The sequence below is a fragment of the Urocitellus parryii genome, chromosome 4 (genome assembly GCF_045843805.1).
Source record: "Urocitellus parryii isolate mUroPar1 chromosome 4, mUroPar1.hap1, whole genome shotgun sequence".
NCBI classification, from domain to species: domain Eukaryota; kingdom Metazoa; phylum Chordata; class Mammalia; order Rodentia; family Sciuridae; genus Urocitellus; species Urocitellus parryii.
The window spans coordinates 3466322-3489891 of NC_135534.1; the positions used below are offsets into that span (position 1 = coordinate 3466322).

The 23570-nt window shown below is 61.0% G+C and overlaps 1 protein-coding gene across 1 annotated transcript in view; it reads right to left on the reverse strand.

The window, feature by feature from the left end:
* Positions 1-8444, reverse strand: part of LOC113198539 (oxysterol-binding protein-related protein 5) — a 46454-nt gene extending 38010 nt beyond the window's left edge. The window contains exon 1 of the mRNA XM_077796851.1: positions 8386-8444. The gene's annotated coding sequence lies outside the window, so the exon portion shown is untranslated. The remainder of the gene's footprint in view (positions 1-8385) is intronic.
* Positions 8445-23570: the final 15126 nt, after the last annotated feature.

Below are 23570 nucleotides of genomic sequence, written 5' to 3' on the forward strand. Positions count from 1 at the left end.
GGTCCACCCCCCACTCCATAGCACAGGTGGGAGGTCTGGCCTAGGGGCAGGGAAGGCACCTGGGAAGGCCACGCCACTGAAGCCCAAGGCCACTGAAGCCCAAGGCCACTGAAGCCCAAGGCCACTGAAGCCCAAGGCGGCTGGGCATGCTCCACCCCCCTGTGAGGAAAGCTTTCCAGAAAGCCCTCCAGCAGGGTGCTGGCTGGACGCCAGAGGCCAAGGTAGTGGACACTCACTGCCCTCGCCCTGCCCCAGGCTGCAGATCCCGGAGGCTAGGGTGCAGAGAGGGCCTCCTGAGGTGGGAACGGCCAGCAGGAGGGGTGTGATGGCCCTGCGGGCAGGGTGACCTTCCTGAGGGACTTCTGCCTGGGAAGGCTGGAGACACCTCTGTGGGTGCCCTGCTCCTCCAGGTCCGGAGGACAGAGGGCCTCCAGACTCAACCTCAGGCTGGCCGAGCCAGGGCTCCCGGGCAGGCAGCAGACAGTGAGGACAGGAACCGGTGAGGTCAGCATGTTTCCAGGCACGCCCGGGCAGGACAGTCTCCGACCAGGACGCAGAGGGCACGCAAACCACCTGGAGCCACCTAGAGCCGCTGTGCCGTGGCCCTGCAGGCCCCTTGGCCAGACCCACCCTCCTCGACTCCTGGGCCTTAGGGTCAGGCCAACTTCTGGGTTTTTGATTAACAGAATGTGCTGGTCCCTGAGAGGGGCCTTTCGAGGACACTGGCAGACCTCTCTGGGGGCAGCTTAGCCTCGTGCAGGCCTGTTCTGAAGGCAGAGGGGGAGGGAGAAAAGGCCGCCTTCTGGTGGGGTGAGAGAGCTGGGGTCTCCCCTGGGACCCTGAAGGCCAGGAGAGTCAGGGATGGACCCAGGAGGGACCTGGCCACACTCTGGTGGGCACCTGCTGGGCCCGTTTTCTGGGCCCACGTCCCTCCATAGGTGCCCCAGGAGCCTGACCACAGGACCAGCTCCAGAGACAGACGGGAACAAACTGAAGGACTCCCCGGGATGGGGCGGACTGACGGGTGTAGGGAGCTTGGAAACGAGCCGGAACGGCCTCCTGACGGCCCCGGCAGAAGCTGGAGCAGCTGTGGGCTACTGTCTTGCTGCTTCCCGGGGCTGCAGATGACTGGCCGAGGAGGGTCGTGACAAGCGACATTGAAATGCAGCCAGAGGCTGCTGGGACCGGCTGTGATCCAGCCGTATAGGGTAAGGCCTGAGCACACGCCACGGAGCCTGCACGTGCAAACTGGGAGCAGCTCCCTGGAGGACAGGGCATAGGGCTGTGGCCTAGGGACGGTGCCCAGCTTTCCCTCCACGCCGTCACTCTTAGAACAGACCTGGGCATGAACGCCTGGCCCACGGCCCTCGATGCAGCCCACTGGTCAGATCAGTGAGGCGGGACTGGTGTCGTGGGCGATTCCTGTGTCCAAGTCTCACAATATTTAACTACTGATCAAAATTCCCCTTCAGGACAGCACAGGGCGCCCCGGGGCTGGGAGCCCCAGCCCTCTCTACACCCGGGTAGGCCTGGCTCTTGCTGAGTCCCCCCAGTACCCCTAGGAGACTGGCACAGCAGAGGTCCATTTCACAGAGGAGGAAACCGAGGTCCAGAACTTAAAGGTCTTGCCCAAGGCCACACAGGTGGGGACGACGCCTGGCTCTCTGACTGTCCATGTCCTATCCCCACGACCAGGCTCCCAAGGTCAGACGCTCGCTCTGCTCACCCCGCGGAGCCTGCAGGGAGGAGCCTTCACCTGGCACAGGTGGGAGGCGTGGAGCACCTGTTTGGGGCGTTTGTAGCCCAGCGTGTCCGGCCCTGTGGCTGACGACCCAGCCACCCACGGCCTCTGCAAAGCCAGGTGACCAAGGCCAGCAAGGAGAAGCTGCGGCTCGCCGACCAGTGCGGGAAGAAGAGGGCCACGTCCTTTGTTAGGCAGGAGCCGCTTCACCAGGGCCCAGGCGGAAGGAGTCAGGCCAGCGGCCAAGACCCTGGCCCACGAGAGGAGGGGAAGGGGCTGCAAAGGGTGAGGTCACACTCAAGCAGGCTCATGCTGAACAGCAGTGACAGCCCAGGAGCCCCCCAGGAAGACAGGCCGTGGCCTGGGACCAAGTTCCCTGGAGACCTTGTGTTCTCCGCACACCTGCCCGTGCCAAGCCCCCCGGTGACAGAGTCAGTGCCCTGGATGGAGAGAGGAAAGGCTTTCCAGGCCAGGGAGGGCATCTGCTGACCTCATTGTGGGTGGTGGGCAGCCCTGGCTGCTGGCCCTGTGCTCCAGGTGGGCTCAACAGTGAGCCCAGGCTGCCGAGACCCACCAGAGCGAGCAGCCTGCAGCCCTGCAGAGCAGGGACAAGAGGGTGGCCCTGCCTCCGCCTGCTGGGGGGACTGGCACACCACCCCCTCTGGCCAGGTAGCATTGGCTGAGGGCAGGCAGCCACTATGGGGGGGATCCAGGTGGTTGAGAGCCAGTTGGGGGTGCCTGGGAGGCACGGGCAGTGAGGGCGGGGACCCCAACAGCTGCCATCACACATACCTGGACCACGGGGGCCATGGGCCCCTCAGATGTGTTCAAGAGGGACACTTAGGAGCCTCCACAAGCACTTGCCCACCGTCCAGGAAGGATGACAGGGGCCACTTGAACAGGACCTGCTACCAGGCCCTGTCCCCAAGTGGCCGGGCCCTCAGGTTGCACCGGGGCGGACGCCTTACATTCCTAGCTCCAGGCCTCGTCTGCACACCTCAAATGCCCCCAGCCTGTGTGGCCAGGCACCCCGTGTCCTCCCAGCAACTCTGCCCTTCGGGGACCTGCCATCCCACACGCTGCTATTCAGAGGCAGAATCTAGGCCTCGCTTCGGTGGGGGCCACACGCCCCCGCAGGAGCCAGGCCCAAAGTGGAAACGCTGCGTGGTGCTGCGGCAGGAAAGCCTCTGCTTCTTCCTCTGCCCCAAGGAGATCAGAGGACCCCACGAGGCAGCAGGCCCAGGGCTGGCCGCCCGCGGCGGGGCCTGCTTCTGTGTCTGTCCCCGTCCTTTTCTTTCTGGCCCCAGGACTACAGGGGAGCGGGGCTGGCCATGTGGGAGAGGGGGGCGGTGGTTCCAGCAGCGGGTCATCTGTTGCCCCAAGATGTGCACCCGGAGGTCACGAGGGCGCAGCAAAGTGCTCTGCGACACCCAGGAAACCGGCTTCCAGAGCGGAGGGCGGGGTGGGGGGCAAGACCCCCGACTACAGTCTCGCAGCTTTCAAACTTCTTGAAACAAGTGGAAACTTTTCCTTGCATAAAAGTAGATGCAGATCTTCAAGACACAGAATGGTCTGGGGAGCAGGGGCGGTGGGGCCCCAAGCTCCCGCCTGGTGATGCTGGTGTGCAGGAGCCCCAGGACCTGCTGCTAGGGACCCTCAAAGACCGGGAGCTGAGGCTGGCGAGGGGCAGCACAATGACCCTGTGTTCTCAGAGCCATTCTCTCTCCCCTCAAGCAGGAGCAGGCACGCTGTGAGCTAGGGCTGCCCGCCCCCGAGGGCCAGGCTGGGTTGGTGCTAGGGCTGGCACTGACGCTCCAAGAGGGCCACATGTGGAGTGAGAGCCCCAGAGGCTCCGCCCGCACAGCACCAGCCCAAGGTGGGGTTGCCGAGAGGAGTGCAGGGGGGAAGGGTCAGGGGCGCCAGGGTCAGGGGTGCCAGGGTCAGGGGCACTAGGGGCAGGAGGTTGAAGCCTAGGGACCCAGGCTCTGTGGGCCAGGTTTCACCCAGGACACAGGCAAAGGTCAGCGAGGCCTGGGGTGTTCTGGGGCCTCTGGGGGCTCTCACTCCACATGGGGCTCTTCTTGGAGTTCCAAGCACACCTAGCACACCTGCCCCCAGCCCCTGGCCTGGGGCTAATGACGAGCCAGGCTCCTGACCAGCAAGGGGCTGGCTGCCGGGGAGGGGAGCAGCCCCACTCTGGATCTGCTCCACCTGGGGACACATGTGCTACAATCCTGACTCTACAGGTAACCACACACAGGCTTGAGACCAGGTACAGGTAACCACTTCCCACAGAATGGCTGCCCTTCGTGGCTCAGGGTCCACCCACAGAGGAGGCAGCTCAGGGCAGCCTGGACACATGCCAAGTTCAGGAGAAGAGGAGGCCTGGGGAGGCGAAGGAGGGTCTCCCAGAAGAAGCAGGGTCCACCTGGGGTTCTTCCCCCAGGGAGGGCCAGGGGATGGCAGGTGGGGTGACCCAGGACCATGGCCAGGGAGGTGATGCTGGAGCTTGGAAACCCTTGCTGGGGGCCCTGAGGGCAGTGCCAGGCACACATGGAATGGCCGAGCTTACCCAGTGCTGGGGACCCCACAGGCTGGCTTGAGCCTGACGTTGAGACAGGGAAGGGCGGCTTGGACGTGTAGGAACTTGGCTGGCCAGCACCTGGGTGAAGCAGCCCTGCACTGTCCCCCAGGGCTTCCAGTCCACTGACCCTGGACGCATCAGTGGCTCTGGCCCTAGCCAGCCTCTCCTGGACCCCATGGCCCTAGGCCTGGACAGGGAACTGGATGGGCTGCCTCCATGGCTGGGTTGGTGGCTGGAGGAGGGGCAAGGGAAGCCAGTGGCCTCCTCGCTGCCCTGGCTCAGCAGCAGAGACCTGGGGGTCCCCTCCAGGAAGAGGGCCACATGCCCCGACCCTGGCCTGCCCCCACTGGCCTGAAACCTACTGGAGTTGGAGGGCTTCCTGACACGACAGGGGTGGGGTTCACCCTGTAAACTGGAGACCAAGTCTTCTCACCCGGGTTCTGCAGCCACTGGTCAGCCCCAAGGCTCCCCACGGTCTGGCCTCCTGGGGAAGCTGGCCACCCACCTATAATGGGAAGGAGGAGCGCTGTGGCAGGAGGCCCCTGCAGCAGGCAGCCCAGCTTTAAGTAGCCCCCAACTCCTGGCGCTTCATTCACCCCAACAGAAACCCCATGCCATTGGACCCAAATATTTACCCCAATAGTTGGGCATGGAAAGTCCTGCTAGAGCCACCAGGCTCCCTAGCAACCCCCTTCCCTTCCCCCAACCTTTCCCAGCCCCCACGTGCTATATTCACCCCAAGAGACAGCACATCAATCCCGCCACTGCAGGCTGCAGGCTGGAGAACCAGGTGGGCAGGAAGAGACAGCCCGTCAGTGCTGGGAGGACAGGGAGGCCAGGCCTGGGGGCAAGAGGCCGAAGCATTTGCTCTCAGCCTGAGAGATGCAGCAAGGGCCTCTGGGTATTCTAGATCATTCTGTGTTGGCTTGCAAGGCTCATGTCCTGAGCAGTAGGGACCTGGTCTTACTATCTCAATGACCTGAATGACCTTGGTAAGGCTGTGATGGCCAGGCCCACCCCAGCCTCTCTCAATGGTCATTGGGCCCCACCCCGACCCCCGCAGGCCTGTGACCCAGTGGCAGGGATTCTTTCTTCTGGTCCCCTGGGGCAGCTCCAGTCTGACCCTCATCTTGGTCCTGCAACATTCTTTACCTTGGAGGGCAGGTTCTCCAGCTAGCATAGTGGACAAAGAAGTCCAAGATGGAGACACTGTTTTGTCCCGTAGGACCTCTCATCCCAAGCCTGGCCCTGGAGATCGGGCCAGCCTCTCAGCTGGGACGCGCACACGGGGCAACTCCACACTCACACACAGGGCCTGGGGCCCAGGCTCCACACTGTGATGCTAAGAGAACACCACAACCAAGTCCAAATCGTTGCTCTCCCCCCAGCCACCCCAGGCCCTTTCCTATCTGCTCATGCATCTCTCCAAATGAGCAGCAGGGCCACCCTGCGGCGGCTCCCACCACCTGCCAACCCTGTGCGCTTCTGAGCAGCCCAGTGGCCTCACACTCAGGGTCTCAGGTCCTTTCCCTTGAGCTGCCACCCAGAGCAATGCTCTTCCTATGTGGCAGACTTGGACTGCACGGGGACATCCCAGGGCAGGCAGCATGCCTGTTGTCCGTCGGGGGCAGTGACACTGTCCTGCACCATGACACATGACGTGCTCACCTGGGCCTGCCAACCCTGAGCCCACGGCAGATCTGCACTGGACAGTACCCTTACTGCCGGAATCATCGGACCCAGTCTGCAGCACACACCCTGGACACAGCCCCTCTGCAGCACCTTGTCCCCTGTCCCTATCAGCACCGTAATCTCCCAGGCTTCCCTGGGAGAACCACCAGGTATCTCGGCTGTGGGGTGGGGCACTGCCACCACCTGCAGTGGGCCTCCACCTGTGCCATGTGTGAGTGCGGCACTTGAGTGCGCCCCGAGCCAAAGAATGTGGGGAGGGCGACTCCCCAGACACAGCTGCCAGAGACACACAACAGCCTTCAAACCACCGGCTGGGCACACAGCCCTTCCGCCGCCCCCAGGCTCAGCCCTTGGGGTCATCCCTGGAGCTCAGAGGGCTTCCGAGAAGCCTGCATTGAGGAAACTGACCCGGGTGTTCTCTGCAGGGTGAATCAGTCGGTGGGGGTGGGGCGTGGCATTCAGTATCTGTAAAACGCCAAAAGCAGGGCTTTGAAGGACTCGGTGGGCCCCTGGCCCACTCTGGGCTAGCCAGACCACTGGGCCCAGGAGGAGCCCATGTTTGCTATCCAGGATCACTGCTGCGTTCAACCGAGGTATAGCAGCCTCCCTGAGACAAGGCCCAGGACTGCAGGAGGGAGCACCTGCTCCAAGCTTTGTCACCTTCCAAAACAGCCTGGTGAGACCAACCAGACAGACACGCAGCAGTAGCCTCCCTGGCTCCCGCCAGCCTGCCCCATGCACGTGCAGGCAGACAATGGATCTGCAGGTCTAGAGCCTGAAGCCTGGAGGGGACCAGCCCGATGACACTCCCTGGTCCCCAGGTCTCCCCTGACCTGCAAAGCCCCACCCTATTCTTCCTGTTCTTCTCCAGTTCTGTCAAATTCAAGGGTGAACAAGGGCCTGCATCAACAAGGAAGTGGGGGTGAAGATGTAGCAAAGACAGACACTCTGCTCCTCATCCTCAGAGAGGGCAGGTGTCTGCTCAATCTATGACCTGAATCCACCCGGGTGCAGACAGACCCAAGATAGTAATGTCCATCCCAGAGGCCACGACCCCTTCTCCAGGACCTGATGCCCCTACCCCTGCTCCTGGCGTGCAAAAGGTGTTCTGAAGGGTAGTGGGCAAAAGGGCAGACACATAAATTGTATCTTAGGTAGACAGAGAGTAACTAGTTGTAAGACCCCCACGGCAAAGGAAGAGAAATGTAACTAGTGACCCCAGCAAGGCCAGGCCAGCTCTGCCCTATTGGGTGAGAGCTGGAGAAGTCCATCTCTCCCTGGGGAGGGGCCTGTCCTCAACCCCTGGAGCACTGAAAATTCTAACTCCAGCCAGCTTCTGACAGAAAACAGCTGTCTGGGCTGGGGGCGGGGTCACCTGGGAAGGCGGCTGGGACCTGCAGTTGGGAGGAGCCCTGGCCCAGCCCCCCTGGCTGCTCCACCCTCCTCCCACCCCAGAATCCTCAAGTGCCCAAGAGGCCCGGGAGCCTCAGCCCCCGCAGAGTGTCTGCCCTCGGCTCCCTCCCTGTCTTTAGAGGCTCGGGGCCTGGAGAGGAGGCAGTGGTGGGCAGCGGCCTAAGGCGGGGGTCCTGGCTGCAGCTCACAGTCCAGGCTGCCCCTCCTTCTGTGGACCCAAACACAGTCCCCTGGGAACAAGCCTGGAGCTGGGATCCCACACACCTGATCCCAGACGAGGATCCGGACACCTCCTGGTTGGTTTGGCTGCGCTGGGGACACAGTCCCTCCACCTCCAAGGACGGTCTGCAGCCGTCCAGTCACTCCCTGCCACCCTCCCGCCCTGTCTTGGCCCCTTTAAGCCCCGCCAAGTGGGGAGCCAGGCGGGGCGCGCCGCTCCCACACGGGCCGCGCCCGCCGCCAGACGCTCCCGCACCCCGGCTCCCCGCGCCACGCCGGCGAGGCTCCCCGCGCTGGCGCCTGTCAGAGTCCGCGCGGCTGCGCCCGCCCGGGGGTCCCCGGGTCTGCGGCGCGGGGCTCCCCGACCACCCGCGGGGCCCGCTGGGCGCTGGGGCCTGCTCGGCGTCGCTCGGCCTCCCGGCCCCTCCCGGCCCCGCCCGGCGCCGCGCTCCTACCGTGCGGGCTGCGCTCGGTGCTCCGGGCCGGGCCGGCCGGGCGCGGGGCTCAGCTGGCGGCGCGGCCCGGCTGCAGGAAATGCCAGAGGACTGATCCAACCGCGCGAGGCGGAGCGAGGGAGCGGCGGAGGGAGGAGGCGGGAGGGAGGGCGCGGCGGCCGCAAAACCCGGGCGGATCCGCGCTGGAGCGGCGCCCTGGGGACCCCGGCGCCCGCCCGCGCCGCCACCAGCGCTCGGCCTTTCCGCGCCCTTCCGGCGGCGAGCCCTGGGCTCCAGCTCACCTGCGGCCCGGGTGGCGACGCCGCGCCCAAGGCTTGGCGGGGTGGGTGAGCCGGGTCAGTCTTGTGGGGTTCTCACGTTTAGGGGCTTAGGAGAAGCCCAAGGTCACAAATGTAGGCGCACCCCACCCCACACTCGCCAGAGCTGTGGATTCCTTCGCTCCATTCCTGAGCCCAAGTAACTGTCACCCCTGCCGATTGCTAGAAGCCACCAGAGCACAGGAGGACCCACTGTCCTGTATTCCTGTTCAAAGGGACCCTTCTGTCATACTCCAGGTTTCCAACTGATTAACTGGTCGCTTCAGAAACTGACACCCCTGTACTAAGTCCTGTTTCCCCCTCACTTCTCTTTGCCCCCTTAGATCTTTCTAGACCCTTCCAATGGTCTTACGTGTAAGACTTACTCCAATTGCCCTAAATGACTTTCAGATCTGAGTGCAGGTGACCTCCCAGTCCCTCCCCTGAAGGCCTAAAGTGGATGTGAGCTCCTGGTTGGTGCCAAGGTGTCCCCAGTGTGGCCCCCTGCCAGGTCCTTTCCCTACTGTCAGTCCCAAAGGGCCCAGCCACACTGGGAGCTGAGCCCATCTCCTCTGCACCCCCAGATGCAGGTGGGACATGGGAGGGCATGGAGCCTGTCCCAGAAGGAACCTCAGAAGGGACTAAACCGACCCTGGGAAGTCTCAGCCTCTTCCCGGTCTGTGCACTGCCATGGATACATCCAGGGTGCCCCTAAGACTGGTGATCATGGGGTGCTGAAGGACCCCTGCCCAGGCTCTAGAGGGAGAGCCTGGGGTGCGCAGCTCCTTCCAGGCCCTGGAGTTGGAGTGAGCCCTCTTGGGGAGGGGCATGCAGGGGCTCAGCCCCCAGTGGCAGTCCCTTCCCCCCAGCCTGGCCACGCCCACCCTGTTAGACCTGGGGTGAGGGGGGTGGTGGGCAGAAGCACCAGCCTCTCCCTCACCCTGGTGCTGATGGGTGGGTAAGGAGGCAGCTCTGCTGCACCAGCTGGCTTACCCCAGAATGAGCCCTGCCTGACCCATAGTCACCTTTCGAGGCCGAGGCCTTCGGACGCAGAACTGTTTGGATAAGATGCTCAGAGCCATGGTGGGACCTGCTCCGTGGGGCCAGTAGCCTCTGCCCTTCAGGCAGGGGTGAGGAGGGTGGAGGAGACCAGTGGGTCTGCTTTGAAGTCTCTGCACAAAGCTGGGTGTGGCCACCAGAGCCTGGTGAGTTGCTGGTTGCCTGGGCGGGTCCTTGGGGAATCCAGGGAGAAAACAAGCTCTGTTCCCCGGGCAGAGGTCTCAGGGGCCTACACCGGGAAAGCTGTGAATCCATGCGGGCTATAAGGGCCACATTTTGTGAAAGGACACTCCTGAGGGCAGAGGTCAAAGGGCACCTGTGGAGCCTGGGAAGGGCCCTGAGGATGACGGCAGGGTGGGGCTGGGGAAGGAGTCAGGACCAGGTTTGAACTCTTCACTGGGCTGAGTCTGACAGCAACCAGACTGGCGCACGGGAAATGAGGAGCATGTCACCTGCCAGGCTCAGTGACAGGTGTCAGGTGTCCTTCAGGGTCCACAGCTGCTGCTGGGCTCTCCCCAGAAGCCCCATTCCTGCTTGCCTGGTTTTGGAGCGGCAGCGAGGTGGCTAGAGGAAGGTCTGAATCCTGCTGCCGCCGGCGGAAAGCAGCTCCATCACTGGGCAGTGAGTTGCTCCTTCCGGGCCTCAGCTTCCTCACCTGTCAAATGGACACAGCGTGTGCATGATGGAGGCCCGTGCAGGAAAGGAGAGCAAAAGCCCTCAGAGGTGGGCAGAGCAGGGGGCTGACGGTGCCCGCCTTGGGCATGCTGGCACTGCCTCGGAGCCATTGGGCCTCAGGCAGGTTTTTTCAACTCTCTGGGCCTCACTTTCTGCCTCTGTAAATGCTGAGGAGAGGAATCCCCACCGGCCAGGTGCTCTGAGTGCCCAGCAGTGCCAGGAGACTTCTAAGGCACTCGCCCTGGGTAAGCACCCTGGGAAGGGATGGTCAGACCGCCCCGCCCATGGTGCTGACTGACTCTTGTTCATGCTGTTGCGTTTGTGATCAGCAAGATTTTATAATGCTTTTGCAAACATGGAGGCTTGTACTCCGAGCGAGCAGAGAACACTTTAAAATCAGTACTGTTTCAAGCCAAGTCTCTGAACAGTGGCCCTCAGCCGGGGCGGCTTTGCCTCCTGACTCGAGGTGGCATTCGGCCATGTCTGCAGGCAGTGTTGGCTGGGTGCTGCAGGCATCGAGGGGGCAGGGGCCAGGGACTCTGCTCAACCCTCGAGATGCACAAGAGCCCCCAGGGCAGAGCCATCGGCTCCAGGTGCTGGTGGTGTGAGTGGAGCACCTCCAGGAAGCCCTTGCCCTTGGCCCAGCTTCTTCAGAGCCCCCGAGACCTCCTGCTGAGAGGGCCCCATCCTGCCTGGGTTCTGTATATCTCACCAGGGGTGAAAGGAGCCACGTGGGCACTTCCCAGCAGACACTCCGGACGCCCGGAGAGGTGGTTCAGCCACAGACAGCCCCATTCTGCAGATGGGAAGCCAGGGCCCAGCCAGGGAGGCCCTCCAGCCCTGGCAGGGAGTAAGGAGTGTCTGCTCGGAACCAGCCTCTGTTGTCTGCCCACTTAGTGAAGAAGACCCACAGGCTCATAGGACCAGGTGGAGCCCCTGCCCCTTCCTTTGCACTGGCTCCGTCCCCAAGAAGGGCTTGGGTGGCCAGGCCAGGTTGGAAAGTGCCTGTAGAGAGCCTTCCTTGGGGTTCTGTCCCCTGCAGGGGCCAGCAGGGCCCGGGTGTGGCCCACTAGACCTGAGCCACTTGGGGGGAGTTCCCTCCTTGGCTCGCTGGTGCTTTCCAGGCCATCGGAGGTGGCAATGGCATCTCCCAGCCACACATCTCTAGATGAGGAAAAAGAGGCCTAAATCGTGGGGGTGCCGCGGGACTGAGGCAGGTCCTGGATTCCTATTGGGACACTGGTCTTGTCACTCTGGGCACTAGTGGGATGTCCAGAGGTGAGGCTAAGCTCAGCAGTCCTCCCTGAGGGCACATTCGTCCTCCCGTTGGGCTTCAGAGTGTCCCTGCTCTGGGACTCTTCCCTCGGAGTCTCATTTCCTTACCTGGGCAGAGGGGCAATGTCCCCACAGGTCGGGGGGCCTAGGGAAATCTGGAGCTCATAGTGAACCTCAAGGTGCCTGGCACCACGTCCTCCCGCTTACACATGTGACCCGCTTCTTCCTCCCCTGGAGCTCTGGGCCATGAGCTCTGGGCCAAGGAGCCAGGCAGTGGCTGAGGCAGGCCCGGAAGGCGGCCTGGTGCCCAGGCGGCTCCGCTCCACCCTCTGCTGTGGCTCGGCCGCAGGCCTCTCCAGCTCACCAGAGCCGCCTTTGGCCACAGGCCCTGGGGGGAGCCCAGCCCCTTCCTCCCCTGGACCCCATAGTGGCAGGGGAGGGACATGCTGGGAGGAGCAGGGAGGCCTGTGTCCTCAAATGTGTTCCACGTCCTCTCCCAAGGGAGACCCTCGGGTGGCGTCCTCCTGGGCCGAGTCACATATCAGGTGTGAGGTGAGGCGGGCGGTGGCCCCTGGCAGTTCCCTGGGAAACCTGGGGGACTGGCACAGACTCTCCCCCTCCCTGCCTGATGCTGCCCAGGGCCAGACAGGCCTGCAGCCTGGGCGGTTCCCTCTGCTCTCCACCGCACACCCCCTGTCTTCCAGGAAGACCCATCTAAAGCCCTGGTTCAGGCAGCGTCTGATGTGTGCCGTTTCCCAGTGCCCTGGGCCTCAGCTCTGACCCCCACCTGAGAAGGCGAGAAGGGTCTATTTACAGGGACTCACTGGGAGGCTTTGAGGCCCTGCGGGATCCGTCTTGCTGCTGAGGTGCATTGGCTATGCTGGAAATGCCCGCACAATTGCAGGCCCTGTCCTTGGAGGTGATGACCACGGACAGAGGCCTCTGCCTGCAGCCCTGCTTTGAAGAAATGCCTAGGGGTCCCCTTCCCAAGTACCTGCCAGCAGCCACCCTGGGCAGGACTGGCTCCTCTGGGGAGCTATTGGTAGCAGGCTCTAGTTCCAGCAGGTGCTGGGCCCCCAGGAGTTGTGCTGGCCTGTCCACTGCCCTTTAGTGGTCTCTTCTGGGGCGAGGTGGCATTCCGCTTGAAAGCTGAGTTCCAGAAGTTGAGCGGCCCACCGTCAGGGCTGAGTCTGTCGCAGTGGCGGGAGTGTGCTGGAGGAGTGCCCGGTGGGTCGGGGTGTACAGGGGCTGGAGGCTGGTGCCCCAGGGTCGGGGAGCTTCGGCAGCCCTCTGAGAAGCGAGATGGCATCCTCCCTCTGGAGGAGCGGACACAGCTGTGGCACCCCATGGGCTTGGTGACAGCCAGGCAGGGCCACAGGCCTGGGGAGGAGGAAGCAGACCAGGGACACCCAGCCAGGGACATCCCGGTGGGAGGTGGCATCCTGTCCGAGGCCATGCACTTGGGATGCTCCTGGCCTCTTCTCCCTTCTCCTCCTCCGACTTGCAGTTGAGTTTCCTCGTGGCTGTCATGTGTGACATCTCAGTAGATTGAACACAGAAGCGGGTGCGTGACCCCAGCTGGCTCTATTAAGCCAGCCGTGACAGGGACCCGAGAATGTCAGCCAGTGTCACTCTTTTTGAGGAATACTTTTGTTTTGGAAAACACATTTTGTTTTTGTAAGTAATGTATCATTTATATTAACAACACAATGGGTTTATCCTTTTTAAGTAAATATTTTTAAAACTTGAAGTGAATATTGATAGATGTAACCTATAGAAACAAATGTTCTTTGTGGACCTCAGTGATTTTTTTTTTTAAGCGTATAAAGGAGATGAGTTTGGTAGGCACATCTGCAACCCCAGCTTCTCAGGAGGCTGAGGCAAGGTGATTGCAAGTCAGAGGCCAGCCTGGGCAACTTAGTGAGGTGCTACCTCAAGGTGAAATTTAAAAAGGGCTGGGGAGGTAGTTCTGTGGTACAAAGCTTGCACAAAGCCCTGGGTCCAATCTCTAGCACCACACACAGAGAAATAAGTAAGTCAATAAGTAAACAAATAAAGGAACATGAGACCAATGGGTTGAAAACCCCATGTGTAAAGAATGCTGAAGGCAGAGTAAAAAGACTCCAATATGTTGTGCTTGGGCTTTGGGGTCAGAACATGTGTGAATGTAGGCGTTGTCATCCTCAACTCTTCCTCTACGACCATCATCACCATCACGATCACCATCACCACCATCATCATCACCAACATTACCACCATCACCTCACCATTACCACCATCACCATCACCACCACCACCATCACCACCATCACTGTCACCATCATCACCACCATCACCATCATCACCACCATCACCATCACCACCTCACCATCTCCATCACCATCACCATCATCACCACCACCACCATCATTATAACCATCATCACCCACCATCATCACTGTCACCAAAATCATTATATCACCATCACCATCTCCACCACCACCACCAGCACCACCACAATCATCATCACCACCACAATCATCATCACCACCACCACCACCATCACCATTACCACCATCACCATCTTCACCACTATCACCATTACCATCATCACCACCACCACCATTATAGCCATTATCACCACCATCATCACTATCACCAAAACCATCATATCACCATCACCATCATCATCACCACCACCATCACCACCACCATCGCCATCACCACCACCATCACCACCATCACCATCATCACCACCATCAGCACCATCACCATCATTACCACCATCATTATAATCATTATCACCACCATCATCACTATCATCAAAACCAGCATATCACCATCACCATCACCACCATCATCATAACCATTACCACCATCATCATCACTATCACCAAAACCATCACCATCACCATCACTGTTACCACCACCATCATCTCCATATTTACCATCACCATTATCATCACCATCCAGATCATCACTGTCACCATCACCACCACCACCATCATCATTTCTACCACAACTATCCCTGTCACTACAATACCACCACCATTTAATCATCCCTGTGACCACTATCAATATCTGTTCACTCTCCCACCTGCCTTTGGTTGAGCCTTTGGTGTGTGCCCGATCCTGCACCAGGGCTTTAAGTCCTTGCCACAGAGCGCTACCTGGGAGGCGGTATTGCCCACAGTCTACAGGAGGCTGCAGGCTTCTCGCAGTTCAGTGAAGGCCTGGGCAGGCTCTGCACACCACCTGTTAGGCCCACACTCTGTTCTCTCTGGTGTGGAAGCCACTCCAGCCTGCTTCACCCCCCATCTGTCTGCTGCTAGTTGGGGTGTGACTAGTGAGAACAGTCCTACTACTGAGCACCCGCTGAGTCCCAGGCATGGGCTGGCTGCATGCTGCTGCTTCCCTGGTCTTCCTCTGCCCTGGAAGCAGGCACTTAGCATTGCTCCCACCTTGGGGCAGGTGAGCCCGGTGGGAAGCATTGTCCCTGTGCCAGGTACGAAGTGGCACTGGTGAACGCTGGCCCATCACCTCAGTCACCAGAGCGTGGCCCAAGGGGCTGGGATTGCGGCTGGCAGGGGTAGGCAGGCCTGTGGAGATGGTGACCTGCCAGGGCAGGGTGGGCAGCTCGAGGGGGCGTGGTCTCCCTGCTGCGCACTCCCTCCCTCCCTGGGCCAGCGCCCTGGCCCACCAAGCTTCTCCCCACCATCGGCTCTGTAGAGGCTGCTGTAAGGCACCAGGTGGCATTCCAGGTGTGGGCGCATGGCTGTCAAGGTGACCACAGGCTAAGCCTTCAGGTCACTCAGGGTCTCTGCGGGAACGCAGCCCCCTGTGCCGTGAGAGAGCCGGTGTGGAGCGGGTGGGAGGTGGCTAGGGAGGACTCTCTGAGGGTCTGACACTGAGCAGGACCTGAGCTCCCTGTGACCCCGGCCGAGGGGCACAGCTACCCAGGAGGGGGAGGCTCAGGGAACAGCCAGAGGCCAGCGTGGCAGAGGCAGGCAGGAGGCAGGAGGCAGGAGGTGAGGCCAGGAGGCTCAGGGGCTTTACAGAGAGGTTCCCGTGTCACAGGTGGATTTGGATTTGATTTTACTGTGAAGGAAATCACCTGGGGGTTTCTGGGAAGGAATTATGGCCTCCTAGAGGAGCAAGCATGGAGGCAAGGAGTCCTGAGGAAGGATTTGGTGCTGCCCAGCCTCATTTTAGGAGACTTGAAGGGGGCGGGGCAGGAGAAGGGTCTGTTTGGGTGTGTTTTGGGGTGGACAAAGCTGACCTCCACCCACACCTGGGTCCGTGAGGAGGGAGGGGGGTTTCCAGTCAAACCTGTGAAGGCCGCAGGGCCCAGGACAGGAGGCAGGCGCTACCTGGATCTGGCCTAAAGGGCATTCTTGTGGCCCCCACCTCCCATGATGATACCATCCCAACCCTGGGGGCGTGCTGAGGCCCCCTGGGAATGGATGGGACATCATCTGCAATGTGGTCACGTGATATGTGGCCCTGGGAGTTGCTGCATCCACCCACCCGCCCAGCAGGTATCACCCATGCCTTCAACAAGGCAGGTGCCTCAGAAGGGAAGGCAAACCGCCCACCACGATCCCCCAGGCACAGAGGTGCAAAAGTCCTCAGCAAACCCTGGGCGAATCAAAGCCAGCAAGGTGGACCCAGGGGGACTGGCCCGAGCAGGTGGGATCTGCGGCAGGAAAGCAAGGCCGGCTCGACATTGGGCACTTGACGTCATTTACCCGAGAACAGACTGGAAACCACCGCTCATCGTGATGGATGCACAAAAACACTGACAAAATCCAACATCGAGGTGGGATCACAACCCTCTGGAAACCAGTACCGTAAAGGAGACTTCCTAAAGAGGAAGGGCGTCCACGGAACACCCCACAGCTGCAGACACGAGCAAAGACGCCAAGCTTTCTCCCTCTCACTGCCACCCCTGCTGCCCCACTGCACTCTGGGTCCTCGGTGTCTCAGTGGGACCAGCAGAGGGTGAAGGAGGCCAGGGAGGGGAAGGAAGGAATGACCTCCCTGACTACAGAGATCCAGCACCGGCAAGCATCCTGGGCAAGGTAAAAGCTGCAGAAGCTGCATGAGCTGAGCTCCTCATCTCTCCTGTAACCGGGCAAGGCACAAGATCACTTGTATTTAGGCACTGGCAACAGACACTGGAAATTAAAGTGAAAAACCCAGGAATAATATGTTAAAGTCATATCAAAGTAGAGGAGATACTTGGTTTAATCTGACAAAATAGCTAAAGCGTCCATTTGCTTAAAATGCAAATGTGGAGGTCAAATGAGCCCTTGATAAATGGAGCGCTAGATGGATTCACGCATGGGAGCTCCGTATTGTCAAGATGTCGATTTTCCCCACAAGGATCCATATGTTCAATGCAGTCCCCAGCCAACACCCCAGCGGGCTGCGGGGATGGAAAGGACAACCTAATTCTGAGTCCACACAGAAAGGCTAAGTGACCAGAGCGGCAAGCGAGTGGGGTTTTGAAAAAGAATGGGGCTGGACAGCCCCGGCACTTGACTCTGGTCCCTCCAGGAGCTGCAGGGGCAAGGCGGCGCAGAACTGGCGTTGGCAGAGAGCAGGCCCGCAGATCGAGGGACCAAACGAGGGCAGGCCTTGGGTGTGGGCATGTCCTACGGCTTGATGTGACGGCCCCTGGCCTGTGAAACTCACGTGACACACGGAAAGGGTGTACTCAGGACAGAACATGCAGAGGACTGCTGTCAGTGGGACCAGGAAAGGACTATGAGTGACAGCAGCCACCTGAAGACGCCCACATGGGCTGTGTGTCCATGCAGAGGACATGCGTGCCCAAGACTCTCTGGCTGGGAACACACTGGAGAAGGCCCGGTGTGTGCTGGTCAGCCTGGCCCTCTCCAGAGCTGCCTGCGGTCCTGTAGTCATGGGGCCTGGTCATCAGGGTGGCCTGGGGCCCCAGGCCCTTGGATGCTGTGGCTCTGGGACAGGCAAAGGGCCCACAGACACTGGTCATCAGGTGAGGGTGGTAGGAGCCCGGCTGGGCCAACTCAGAGGCAGGAGGCTGCCGTGTAGAAAGCCACCGTGCTGCAGGCCTCTGTTGGCCACTGTGGGGCCCACAGGATGGCAGAGGCTGACCGGCATGGCCAGTGGGTACCCTGAGCGTCCAGCAGGGTGATGACCGCAGTGCTGTCCTGGGTCGAGTGAGAGGCCCACACCGCAGGAGGAGCTTGGACCAGGTGTGGACTGGGATCAATCTGGCGCTCAGGTGACCGTAGCGGTGTTTTAGAATGGATCTCTCTAGTTGTATGAAAACTGCATCGGGGTCCTGGTGGGGATCCTGATGACTCTGAGGTTTGGAATCCCCTTTCAGGACTGGAAATGTAAACATTTAGGATTTTCACACTGAGTTCCTGGCCTCTGACAATCTGAGACTGGAATAGCATCACCTGGCAGAACTTTCTGGAATGGTGACAGTGTCCCATGAGCCACATGCTATAGACACCAGCCTTAAACTTCCACTGAGGACGTGTGATGCGGCTGGTGTGACGAGGAGCTGAGTTTCAGTGCTCATTTCAATGGCCCCCTGTGGCCTGTGGCTGCAGTACGGACGGCACAGAGCTGGACTCTTGGAAGTGACATCTGCTTTGCCGTAGAGACCTCTTGCTCTAGACAGGTGCCTGGTCGGTGGCAGGAGGAGCGAGTGGCCCATTCTGACGTCAGTAGGAGCCGAGGCAATGGCAGAGTCAACACTCTCCCTGCCAGGACCCTGGTGCAGTTTTCATAGAACTAGAAAGATCTGTTCTAAAACTCACCTGGCTGCTCCAGGACCCACTTGGCAAAGCAACCCTAGAAAGTGGACCAGAGCTGGAGGCCTCGCACGTCCTGATTCCGACCTCACCAAACTGCCCCGGTCACCTGAGCGCCAGGTGCTGGCACCCAGACAGACGCACAGGCTGGGGACAGAGTGGAGAGCCCAGAATAAGCCCTGGAGCTTGCGGTCAGTTGACTTTCAACAACAGTGCCCAGGCTGTTCAGTGGGAAGGACGGTCCCTTCCACAAACGGTCCTGGGAGAACTGGATGTCCATGTGCCAAAGAAGGGAGCCGAACCCTCCCTGACACCCGGTGCAGGAACCAACCCCAAGTGGGTCTAAGATCTAGCTGTACAGGCGGAACCTGCCGGAACCTGAGGGAAAACAGGAAAGCTGCCCTTGTGGACCTGGTGCTGATCCCTTGGCTAATGACCTAAAGGCACAGGCGACAAGAGAAAAGAGACGAGGTGGACTGTCATGAGATTCCAAGACAGTGAGCAGAGGAGGTGGGTCAGGTGACCAGGGACTCCTTGGTGCACGTTCAGGTCCATGCCTTGGGGCACCTCGTCCAGATGTGCCAACGAGCAAAAGTCTTGAGCAGACATTTCTCCCCAGGAGCCACACGAGTGGACCCCAGGTGAAGGAGAAGACGCTTTGCATCACTGGCCATGGGGGAGATGCAGATTCAGAGGACCAGAGATGGCCTCTGCTGCCCACCAGCATGGCCCGGACCCCCAAAAGAGCCCCTCGGCCTGGGTCCCCACAGGTGCCTGAGGAGTGCTCAGGGCATCTGGCTGCTTCTCCACGGGCTCGAGGGCCCTTGGCTTGGAGGCTCGTCATGGGCTCACTGTGCCGTGCGGGTAGGAGTGAGCTGCTGGGTCCCCAGTGCTCTAGGCTGGGGAGGAAAGTCACTCTGAGGCTCCCAGCTAGAGAGGGTGCACCTGAGCCTGGGGAGCCGCAAGGGGACGCTGCTCACAGCGTGGAAGGCTGAAGAGGGCTCCTCATAGGAGCCTCTGTGCTCGGGTCTCGGCCTGGGTGCGGGTGGTCCTGGTCCAAGTCATGGAGGACACCCTGGGGAGCCCAGGGCCTGAGGGTTGTCCTGTGAGTTGGTGACTTCTTGCTCCCTCTGCCCATGGCTCGTCCATGGCCTTATCACAGTGTCAGAGACTTGCTGTCACTGCCCGGTGCTGCTGGCCACCAGGCCATGGGTCTTGGTGATATGGGGATTTGGAAATTGAAATGTCACAAGCTGTGGCCCAGGTGGCAGGCCCAGGCACAGGACTGCACTTTTATCTCCAGTGAACACTCACCCACAGGCCACTCCTGCTGCTGGCCTGGCCCTGAGACCCCAAGCCCCTGAAAGATGACCAGTGGTAAGTCCATACTTCCTGGAGGCAGGAAGGTCAGGCCAGGCCACCATGGAGAGCACCACTGTGCGCCCACCCCCCCCTGGGGCTGTGACCTGTCGGCACCATTGCCACCTGGTGGAGGAGGACATGAGGCTCAGAGAGGTCCAGTGACTTGTCATGGGTCCCACAGCCCCAATGGCAAAGGAGGGGCTCAATTCCAGACTTGTTGGTGGGGAGCCATCTCGGCCTGGGGGCTGCTGACCCTGTGTGTACACAGGTGAAGGTGAACACCACCTGGGCAGGTGAGAAGCCTAGGGAACCTGGGTGATGGCGGCTGTGAGCTCCTGAGTTCTCCAGCACTGGCCCTTAGCCAGGAACCCCTGAAAGGCCCTTCGTGTATGCCTTTAGGGGACCCTCATTGCGTTGTTATTGGGACACGTGGTACAGACACGTGTGTGGTGTGTACCTGTGTCTATGTGCATGTACACATGTGTACAGATGAAATTCCACTTTTAGATCACGTCAGAGAGAGAGAGTGTGCCTCTCACGGGAAGTGACAAACCTAGTCACGCTGTGCCTGAGCTCTAGGGACAGAGCGGGGCTGGGAGAGGGCGCAGCTCCAGGTCTCGTGGACGTGAAGGAAACGAGGTGCTGGTGTTTAGAGGACCCCCAGGCAGACCCGAGGAGTCAGAGGCTGTAACCCGCTCTAGGGCAGGGAAGTCCAGTGCGGGCTCCCCATGTCTGTGCGGAGAGGTCCCTGCTGGCCATGTCACTCAGGTGAAAGTGCCACTGAGTGGGGAGATGGCTTCCAACACTGAGTGTCCGAGGGGGACTGCTAAGGGTAGTGCTGTGACAAATGCTCAAACACACGGTGGAGGTTTGCTTCTCATGGTCTGGAGGCTGGAGTTCAAGGTCAAGGGCTAGAGGTCGGGTGTCTGGGGAAGGCTGCTCTCTGCTTCTGAGATGGAGCCTTGTTCTGGGCCTTTGGAAGGGTGGGCACGTGTCCTCCAGGGAGGGGGAATGGAAGGACTCCCAGGGGCCCAACCGCTTCCATCAGGCCCTTCCACAGTGGCCTGTCCACCTCTGCAGCAGAGCCTTGCACCCTGAGCACCTCCCAGAGGACCCACCTCCCAATACCGCTGCCCTGGAATGACGCTTCCAGTGCATGACCCTGGGGGACACGCCCTGACCGGGGCAGGGTGTTTCTCCAGTGAAGATTTCACTAATGAAAACAAACTTGAGCCCGACCCAGTGGTACCTACCTGTAACCCCTGCTGCTTGGGGGGCTGGGGCACGAGGGTCCCAGGAGCTGGGCCCAGGGCAGGTTCCTTTCTATTTTCATTGGCTCTAAGGACAGTGCATGATCGGTGGGGAGGCCCCAGCCCTGGTCACCATATCTGCACATGGGAGTGCGTGGGTCTTTGCACGTCCACTGAGACTCCAGGCCCCCAGAATGGAGGGGCTGGTTTTCTGTCTCCAGCTAGGTTTCCATGAGGCACTGGTCACCAGCAGCCTCTGTGACAAGGACCTGAGAGCCCACAAGATTAGAGTCACTGATTGCAGGCTCCAGGGCGTGCCTGGAGGGGCCAGGGAACCAGCATTTCCAACAGGGCTTCCAGGAGATTCTTGTACTTATTCAATGGAAGAACCACAGCTCCAGGAAGGCTGAACCAGAAAGGGAAGTTTCCGGAATTTCCCTGTGGAGGAGTGGATCCCAGGAGGCTGGGAGCAGCCCGGAGCCCGGGGTGAGCTCTTGGTGAGCTGCAGCTTACCGGGATGCCGGGTGCACGCAGGAGCTCGTTGGTCCTGAGCCAGGGGTGTCTGGGAGGAAGACTCCAGGGTGAAAAGCCGTGTCCTCCCTCCCTGCGTGCCTGGCGCCCTCCTCTGTGAGCCGCGGCTGGCCAGCCTGGACCCCCTGCACTCCTGTCCTCCCAGCTCTGGGCCCGCCCTCCTCCTGGAAGCCCCCTGGATCTGCTCTCAGTTCTGCACAGCGCCCAGAATTGTGTGTGATTGTGGCAATAATGGGGGACACCAGCCCCAGGCGGGCTTGTCCTCCAGGCCCTGGGGAGTGTGGGCACTTACTGGGCCTCCAGGTCCTGCAGAGGCCAAAGGGTTCTAGAGAGGATGGGTGCGGGCAGAGGGGCTCCGATACCCATGACCCTTGGGCACTTCTGCTCTGTCCGCCTGGTCCTGTGGTTTATCTGGGTGCAGTGTGGGGGGTCTGCGGTGCTCATGGTGTTCATGGCCCTGGGTGGTGCAGATGTGCACACTGGCTGCGAGCACCCTGCCTCGGAACACTTCCTGCCCAGGCACCTGCCTCCTGGGCCCCACCTCCCCCGGGGCTCAGGACTGCCCCTTGGTAGCCAGACCCCAAAGGCCTCCAGCAGGTGGGCCAGAGATGGTCAGTCCTGCAGAGGTGGGACAGGCAGCCCCTCCCCTGGTCACTGCCACCACCCTCCTCAAGTGGCGTCAGGTCCTGTGCTTCGCGAGCCCCTCCTTTCCATGCAGCCCCCACCATGAGCAGCCCAGTCTCATGCCAGGCTGGCTGCAGGCCTCCAGGGGGTGGGGAGAGGGTCTCCCTACAGCCCCAGACTCCTACCCAGCTGGGGGTGGGCAGGCGTGGCCTTCCTGGGAGAGGACATGCACAGCCAGGCTGGGAACCTGGATGGCATCAGCTCCCTCTGGGTAGCTGGACACCCCCAAGCTGGGCAGGGGAGCCACAGGGACCCAGCTCAATTCAGCTCGTTCCCTGAGACGGGACCTGGTGACCCCAACCTGCCACGCAGTGCTGTGGATAGGAGCTGGAGGGAGAGACGGCTCTGCCCTCCTGGCCATCTGGAAGGTAACGGTAGGCTGGAGTTGGCTGCTGTCCCTTGAGAAGCAGGAAGTGGGTGGGGGTGGGTTCGTGGCCCCCAGGGCACATGCGCCCACGCTGGGCTCCTATAACAGGTCACTGGGGCCAAGAGTCGTGCAGGCGAGACCCCACTCCACGCTGCCAGGACTCCAGCTCCAGGCCCGGGGCGGGGACAGGGTGCACCAGGCACAGTAAGGGAAGTCCTGCCAGGGACTCTGGGGGAGCCCCTCTTCCTCTGGGGACCCAGATAGGGATTCGCTTTGGGGAGTAAGATGGGGGCCTGGACGTTGGAGAAAAGGACCAGCCTCCGAAGGACTGGCCCTGCCCCGCCTTCCGAGGTACATGCACTTAACACCGCGTGGGTGAAGGGGCGACCTAAAGGGACTCCGGCCCACGCCAGCCCCCTCTTCCCACTGGGCCCCTTTCCCACTGGACCTGGGCACTCTCCAGCAATTTCTGGCCAGGGAGACCCTTAATCTCCATGCTCCCGTGGATCCTTCCTGGCAAACAGGAAGGAAAGAAAGAGGGACTGGGCAGGTGGCCACTCTCCTGGCTACAGGGGTTTATCTTGAGTCTCCTCAGAGTCTGGTGTGTACTTACCCCACACTGACCCCTACCGGGAGCAAGGGACATGGCTCTGGGGAGGAGAGGGAAACCGGCACCTGCTGGGACGAGGACCACCAGGCTCCTCAGGGGCTGGAGCCCGAGGCTTCCAGAGGGTCCCAGCCTTAAGTCCCCCTGTTGGTGTGTGAGCAGCGGCTAGCAGGGGATGTCACCTCCTGCAACCTGCTGGCCCTGCTCACCTGTGGGCTCAGCTGGCGTGGGTCCTCTGCCTCCCACCCTGGACAGGCCTGGGCTCTTTGAGTGGAAATTTCAGTCTCCTCAAGCCTGAGTTCTGGGGTGAGGTGTGAGGCTGAGGTGCCGTCTGCTGGCCAGACCCCACTCCTGCCCGGCCTTCCTCGCCCCTCGAGCCCCTGTGCTGGCCACGGGACAGAGCCAGAAGGAGAGTCGGCAGGGAGCCGTCCAGTCCACCCAGGACCGTGGCTGGCATCCGCCCTGTGGGCCTCACTGCTCTTGCTCCAGGGGTGCCCCAAGGACAGTTGAGCCAAGGGCAGCCTGGACCTGCAGGGTGGCAGGCTGGAAAGTCCCCAAGGTGGCCCCAGGTG